Source organism: Stegodyphus dumicola, chromosome 8 (assembly GCF_044657685.1).
Source record: "Stegodyphus dumicola isolate Sdum_Otavi_A_Nest chromosome 8, ASM4465768v1".
Classification (NCBI taxonomy): domain Eukaryota; kingdom Metazoa; phylum Arthropoda; class Arachnida; order Araneae; family Eresidae; genus Stegodyphus; species Stegodyphus dumicola.
Genome location: NC_140775.1, coordinates 5393673 through 5401652, shown reverse-complemented (window position 1 = coordinate 5401652; position 7980 = coordinate 5393673). Strand labels below are relative to the sequence as shown.

Here is a 7980-nt window from a genome sequence, read left to right as displayed (position 1 = left end):
TATTGCACACAGATTTACTAAGGGCATAAAATCCTTAACTGGAAGATAAAAACAATATAATTCAATCATTTTTAATGAAAAAAATGTACAATTTACAAACATATAAGAGTAAAGAAACTGAGATCACTGAGCCGGGTAATAGAGTGGATATATATATAAATATATTTATATACGTTTGGTGCGGCCGATTGCAACCAAAATACGAGGTGCACATCTACATGTTATAGCAGTCCTATATACAAAATTTGAACGTTCTGAGGCTACTCGTTTTTGAGTTATGCGAGATACGTACGTACGCACGAACGTACGCACGCACGGTACGCACGTACGTACATACGTTCGCACAGACACCATGAAAAATTCTCTTCAAAATTAATTTCAAAGCATTTTTATAATTTTTTTGAAGGAAAAGAGTATTTTATTCTGTCCTTACATACAGATATCAGGCAAAAACATCGTTAAATTGCATTCGATAGCAGTCAAAATGGATATTTTCGTTGAAATATGCTGCCTGAAACTTTTCGCGATTACAATACTTCCTTTTTACTTCGTACAAGGAAGTAAAAAGGCTATTTGGTAATTTTTCCTTGAACTGATAGAGTGCTTTAAATATTTCACGGTAACGAGTGTAAAGTTTTTCAATGTGTGTCATAAAGTGTCCTCTTCTCTTTTCGTTTAGGTAAAGCTCCATTTCAAAATTAGAAAGTTCTTTTTTAAGAATTTGTTTAACTTTTTGTAAATTAATGGCTCTTTTATCTGCTTCATTATCATTGCTTTCACTGTCGGCTGGTATTGTAAGATCATCGAAATTTTCATTCGTTATTTTTTTGACTAATTCTTTAACTTTTCCATCTACCATATCTGAAACACCCGCCAGTTGCTTTTGCAGTTTGTACGATTTCTTTGGCTTTGTTTTAAATCAATGGAAATCATTTAAAGTTTTTGTTAAGTTATGAGCAAAGCTGATATCAGGAAGTGTTCAGTGTTGATGAATGAACAATGTACCGCGTATGAATGAAATTCTAGCGTTGGGAAAATTAAATAGAAACAATTAAGATAACGCGTACGTACGAAATCGTGCTTCGCAAAACCGCGTTCGACAAGAATTTACAGTACATCAAAATTCATCTTCAGAATGCTCCTACATTTACAGAAACAAGGGCATACGCTTTTCGAAGAAAGTTGATACAAACGCCTTTCTCAATCGGAATTTTTTTTTTTTTTTTAATCCTTACTCATTATTTATTTAGTTTTATTTCATCCATTTAAATGACTGTTTTCGGAGTGTGTCGTAGAACATTCTTACTCCTTGAAGAACTGCTACTAATCTATCTTTTTGTCGAAATGCTGTGTCTTGCTATGAAACCAGCGTTAACTCAAGGATGAATTTCGCCGATTTTTGAAGTTAAAAATTGGATTCTACGAAAATGTATTCGATTTATATTAATTTGTTTATTATTTCCTTATTCCTTCTCTTCTTTCTCGGATTCAAATTTTTAAGCATGAAAAATGGCGTAGAACTGAGAGAAAATAATGTAAAAGAATAAATAAATAAAATAAGGAATTTCGTTAATATTACTTAATTTATATCAAGTAATATTAACCAAGCGACTCTATTTTTCTTTCACATATATTACTGATTATATTTTTTTAAAATCTGCTTGTTTTAAAAAAAGTTTATTCAAAATGTTCTGAAACTGAACTTAGATATGTATTCGGAAAAATCGAAATTAAAATAAAATGCCGAATAACGCTTATTGAATGTGCTAAGACAACAAGAATCGGCGTAATATTCATAATTTTGCAGGACTAGTTACGAAGATTTAGATATAGAACCTGCTTCTTCAGCTGCAAAAGTGTAAATGACGAAAGAGAAGCGAGTGCGCAAGTGCTGAAGCAATAAGAATGAGAGGAGGGAAGTTAAACTACTGGCTCCATCTATTGATGAAAAAATGAAAAAAATGATGAAAAAATTCCTTAAAAGCTGAGGGTAAAGATGGATTGAAATTAGGATTGTTAACCAGAAATGAAAATCCCTCTAGAAAATCTAATTTGCGAACGCAAGAATTTTTTTTTTAAAATAATTTTGGTTTCAGAAAAATGCAAAATGAGATTTTCTGACCAACAGTATTGGGAAACAGGGGATTTATGTGTTTCATTTTCCCTAGGATAATAGATAAAAAAAAAGTCCCGTAATTTCTTTAAAATGCGTTGAGTTTTATAGCTAATCGACGGAAAGAAAGCAATGGCAACAGAATTCTTATGAGCTCCTAAAACGAGAGACTGTTTTTCGATGAGTTGAAATGAGAACGTTTTGAACGCCTGGGTTTTAGATGAAAAGCCTCTGTCAGTACCAACTGCTTATAAGTAATTTAGTTCTTGATCAGAATTCATTATTAAAAGAATTTTATTTAAATCATTTTTATTACCGTCAAACTGAGTAAAGGTTATAAGGTATTTCTCCCGCTTTCTTAGCATGCCTTCGTGGTGTAATGGTCAGCATGCTGGACGCATATTCGAGAGGTCCGTGGTTCGAGTCCCGGCGAGGGCATTGCACATTTTTTACGTCTCTCCAGCATCAAAAATCCTCATGTCTCTACAAGGTATAGTCGACGTAGTGGCACCACACAGAGAAGTTAAAATTTCAAATATTTTGTATTCATAATAATGTCCATAAATATTAGGAAGGATAGGATTAAGAGAGCTTTCCATGGTTAATCCTTCAGTCTGGTTGCAACAACACTTATTACGAACTGAGCAGCTCATAGAAGCAAATTCGGACACTTTGAAGAAACAGTTTATATTTAACAAAAACATGAAAACAAGACGGGATTTAATATTTTGTTGGATACCTTAGCTAAAATTATACTTTTCTTTCTTTCTGACACGAATTTAATTAATTTTTTCGTGTAAAAATATTCCCTTTTGATTAAGTCCGTACATTAATTCACATTATTTTCGGTAAAAACTAAATTTTCCAACCCAGAGATAACGACCATTATTTTCCCCAAACGATTATTTCCCCCAAACCATTATTTCACTGATATTAATTTAGAAGTCAAACAGTAAAAATCAGCGTTTGTATTTCCAAATTTTCACTTTTTACTGGGAAAATTTGAAGCACCCCTATAGGCTTAATATAAAATCTGAAAACCTTCAGATTTTTAATTTTTTTTTCTGGCAGTGTTCACAAAAGGGGATGTACAGTTTAATACGATTGTGTGACGATTATGTATTTTATTGAAAGTTCTTTCAACATTCTGTCATGTCTTCTGTGTCGATTAGCCAAACATGTTTCATGAAGTAGTGAAGTAGCAGTTTCCCTAAATATAAGTTTAGAGACTGGAGGAAAGTATAAAAGTTTGTATTTCGTATTTTATGCAAAATTATTATTATTTTTTTAACTTTAAAAATACGGGAATACAAACATTTGCGTCATTTAAGACATTTTTGTAACTGAAAGTATAAGTCTACCTCTAACGGTTGTGAAAATAAAAGATGGGTAAGAAACTTTTTCGACATGATCTTGTATTAAAATAGTCTTATACTACACTATGTGACATATATCAGATTATTCTGTTTCCATCTATAGCTGGAAGCAAAATGGGAGGCATATGTTGTATTATGGGATTGTTTTACTGAAAATTTCCTGACTTAGGTTTGGAGGTCACGCTCCCGTCTGAGATTCGAGACTTAAACATATGCTATACAGAACTAACTATTATATGATTTCACTCACAGTAATGCTGATAACAAAGAGATATTAACTTTTATTAAATCACTACTAGAGCAGAAATTCTGTAATACCGTGGCAAATGTACCGTGTCCCTTTCAAATTTTTTATCGGATACTGATCTTCGTTTAGGCAGGGTTGCAAGATTTACTTTTCTTATTACCTAAAGGAGAAAAATATGACTCGGATGCCTTCCTGTTTCCAGAAATAATTAAATATGCACAAAGAAAAGAATCAGCATCGTTGTGAAACTGGTTTCTTTCAGCGGAAATGGAATTTTTTTGCGCTAGGAAATCCGTCAATTCGTGGTAATAAATTTGCGTATGTTTCACACGCTCTATCGCTTTGCGTAAACTCTCGTGTAAACGGTTATTGCTAGTCGCAATGAAGAGAATTACCATTACTTCACTCATCTTTTCGTGTCCTTGCAGTTCTTTGACCCATTTATTTATTTTACAACCTCGAGTGTGAGTTTAAATATCAAAACAGATGAGAAACACCCTAAAGTAAGATATAAAATTAGACAAAGTAGCAACCTTATGTTTGTCGGAGATTTTAGTCAAAGTCTGTATCGATTTAGAGTGCAAATCGAAAGCAAAGAAATCTGAAATGACGAGAAAAACCACGCTCGTATTAATACCCAAAAGGAGTACAGCGAACTAGAAGGTGGCCCCGTCTATCCACAGAAACAGTACTGAAAATTGAAAAATTAATAGAATTTCAAAAGCATTAAGAAGGACTGGATTGAATTGAAAATTATTAACTAAACAAGATAAATGTTTGTAAATGTAAAAGGCTTCAAAAAACTCCAGTTCACCAATGGAAAAAAAAAATTTTGGATAATTTTTGCAGACCGAAAGTCAAAACTAGGATTAAATTTCCAGTTACTATTACCTATCGAAGACTAGTTAACTTCGTCTTTCATAAGATTCGTGTTCCTAGATTCTAAACTTTGAAGCTCTTTTTAACGCTGTCAAACCACACTGACACAATACGCTACAGATTCCCCAAGAATTAAAGTCAGAAAGGGGATCTTTAAGAATCGAACCGTAGATTGTGAGCGATGCAGACGTGCAAGCTGTTGCCACACTAATGGACAGTGATCGCCGCCAAACGATTCATCAGCTGGCCGGACAAACAGGATTAGCGCATACGACTGTGCTGCACATTCTGAAGGAACGCCTGTCCATGAGAAAAATTGCTTCACGATGGGTTCCACATTAATTGACGGAAATGCAGAAATGGCTACGATACGATGCTGCTCGAACCCACCTGGAGCGCTATGAGCGCGAAGGAGATGCTTTTTTACGCCGTATCATTACGCTGGATGAGACTTGGGCCCGATCGTACCAGCCAGAACTGAAACGCCAATCAAACGAATGGCGTCATCACGGGTCACCACGACGTTCGAAATTTCGTCAGAACCCCAGCAATGTGAAAGTTATGGCGATTCTCGTGTACGACTGTGATGGTGTCATCCTAACGCATACCGTTCCCCCACTAAAGACCGTCACTGCGCAGTATTACTGCTCCTTTTTGGAGCACAATCTCCGACCAGCTTTGAGAAAAAAACGGCGACACTTTCTGCAGAACGCTCCTCTCATTTTGCATGACAATGCTCGGCCGCATGCAGCACAAGCTGTGACTGATTTGTTCAAGCGATGGGGCTGGGAAGTGCTTTACCATCCACCAGACTCCCCAGATCTAAGCCCTTGTGACTATGACTTAATTCCTAAGATGAAGGAACCACTTCGTGGCCCTCGCTTCCAAACTGTTCCTGAGATTCTTGCGGCAGTAGACCGGTCCATTCAAACTATCAACAAAACAGGCGCTGCTACGGGTATTCTGCGACTTTCACATCGTTGGAAACGGGTTGTACACAATGCTGGCGACTATATTGAAGGACTGTAAAACATGGTGACATGAATCACTTTTGTATTCCTTGTAAATAAACAGTTGCCACTATTAAAGTTCCAACCCTCGTATAAAAATATAACCGTTTCTTTCTCTTCGTTGTAAAATTCTTTGCTCCTGATGAAGAGGTGCCTGCACCTGATTGTCCCCGAAATCGATAGGCTTTTGATTAAAATCTACCCCAAACAGAATGTTGTTGCTTCGCATAATTTAAAATTTGAATATGTTTGACGTTTGAAACGCTTGTAGCCCATTTTTAGCCCAAAGGGCTTTACCTCAGAAGGTCTATTAATTTCGTTTTGGCATTTTGCGTCGAAACCTTTATTCGTTTCACTTTTCAAATTGTTGCCCTCAAATAATATCGCCCTGCGTTACATTTAAAGAAATTAAATAAAGAAAATTCTGCATAAATGTATGTATGTTTCTCGCATTGTGATAAAACAACGCTATCTAGAGCCATCCAATTTTGAATAATGTAATCCTCCACCGAATATGGGCATCTGGAAGTTCTAATTTAGAATTTGAAATTTGATTCGATTTCATATTTTGTAACATCTTAACAAATTTTACAAACAGAGATTAACAAACTCAGAGATTTCAAAGCGAGCAATGGCTAAACTGTACGGAAAAAGAAAAATATTTTTATCTGCAGCGCGCGAGGCTGTGTACCGAAAATTCTAGAAATATGCTCGTTTTAAAATTACTTTGCGATATTGCTGTTGAAGTGAATTTTATGGTTTAAGTGATAAGACCGTGATATTTAATAAATAAAAGTAACATATAAAACTTTAAAAAAACGCCTGTTTGGGCGTAATGTAAAATCTTTGAGATTTTTTTTTTTTTTTTTTTTTTGGTTTCGTGTCTGTAGGAATATAAAGCTGCTACGAAATGCACAGGCGCGGTGAGATAGCTTCCCCGCAAAGCAGGTTTAGGGTTGCCATAAAATGGCAGGGAAAGGCAGGGTTGCCGCATTTGGCAAGAAATCTCTCATTTGGCGATAAGATTGGCGATATGCCATGGACGGATGGAGGACCTTCTGAAACGAATTCTTACCCAGAATGTTCTTAGCCCAAAGTATTCTCGAACACAAGCCGAAAGCTATATAAACCCTGCTGGTCCGCAGTCAGGGAGTGAGTGTCTTCTAGAGTGCGAGATAGTTAGTGTGTCTCATCTAGTTAATCTGTGAGGAGACGAAAGAGTTGACAGCCGGCCAGCGAGTGCCGAGTGGGTCGTCGAGTGCATCGAAGAGTCTCTTAGTATATCGCGGTTAGTGCGTTGTCGAGAGAGTGTGTTAAGTTCCGGAAATGACTGAACCGAAGAGTCGAGAGCTGTACTTTGAGTGTCGTCGAGTGCATCGCGAGTTGTAGCGTGGAGAATCTCGAGAATACGTGGAGTTCCGAGAACGACCGAGCAGAATCGGGAGCTGTACTCTGGTGCTTTGCAGTGAAGCTGTCTCCACCGTTATAGCCTGATAACCTGAAGGCTGTGTCGCTGATTCTTCCAGCGAGTGTATAGTAGATCTTCGACGACTGTAAAACGTGACTTCCTGATGGAGCTGTTTTGATTAATATTGGTTAAATAAAGTGTGTTTCGATATTCCATCAAGTGTTGTCGTCGTTATTCACTCCAAATCCACACGAACCACGTACGAACGTGAAGGAAGAAAATAACGTAACAACTGGTGTCAGGAAAAATAAATAAATAAATAAATAAATAAATAAATATCGCAACAAGGCATTTTGAAGTTCCTGGAAGTAGCTCCCTCTTTTCCGTTGCAGGTATCAGCTGGTGGGCGTTGTTGAAAGGGGGCGGAATTATCGGGACTTCCGGATCATTGGATGCTGATCTATCGGGCTTTTACTATGCGTGATAGAAACCGAACGATTCTGTACAAGTAGCTACGCAACTAATGGTGTTAGAAGCAAATTTGATTAATTTAGAATAAAAAAGAAAACAAGAGCGGTGTAAATAATCAGATGAATGTATAATAAATTAAATGTGTCTTAAATTATATATATCAATTAAATGTGCTATTAAACAAGGTAAAATTAAAACTGATTTTTTTAACTTATTAAGTAGTTAAAAATGGATTTAATTTGAAATATATTTGAGAGAATCGTACGTTTTAATGAGCGGTAATATTTGGAAAATTGCTTTTACGCGTGCTGGCGATGAAGATAAATTGCAAATCTTACGTTCCGCGCAGTGGCAACATTTGTCAAGCAATGTGGATGATAAATAACGTAATGAACGTAACGAAACTAATGGCCCAAAAAATTTGGAGAGGTTCCGTTAAAGACATTTAGCGTCAAGTATTTCGCCTGTCTTAATGA

At 36.2% G+C, this 7980-nt stretch overlaps 1 non-coding gene across 1 annotated transcript; it reads left to right on the top strand.

The window, feature by feature from the left end:
• Nucleotides 1-2478: 2478 nt before the first annotated feature.
• Nucleotides 2479-2551, top strand: TRNAM-CAU (transfer RNA methionine (anticodon CAU)). Its single transcript has one exon. It is a non-coding gene; the product is annotated as a tRNA-Met (tRNA).
• The last annotated feature ends 5429 nt before the right edge of the window (nucleotides 2552-7980 follow it).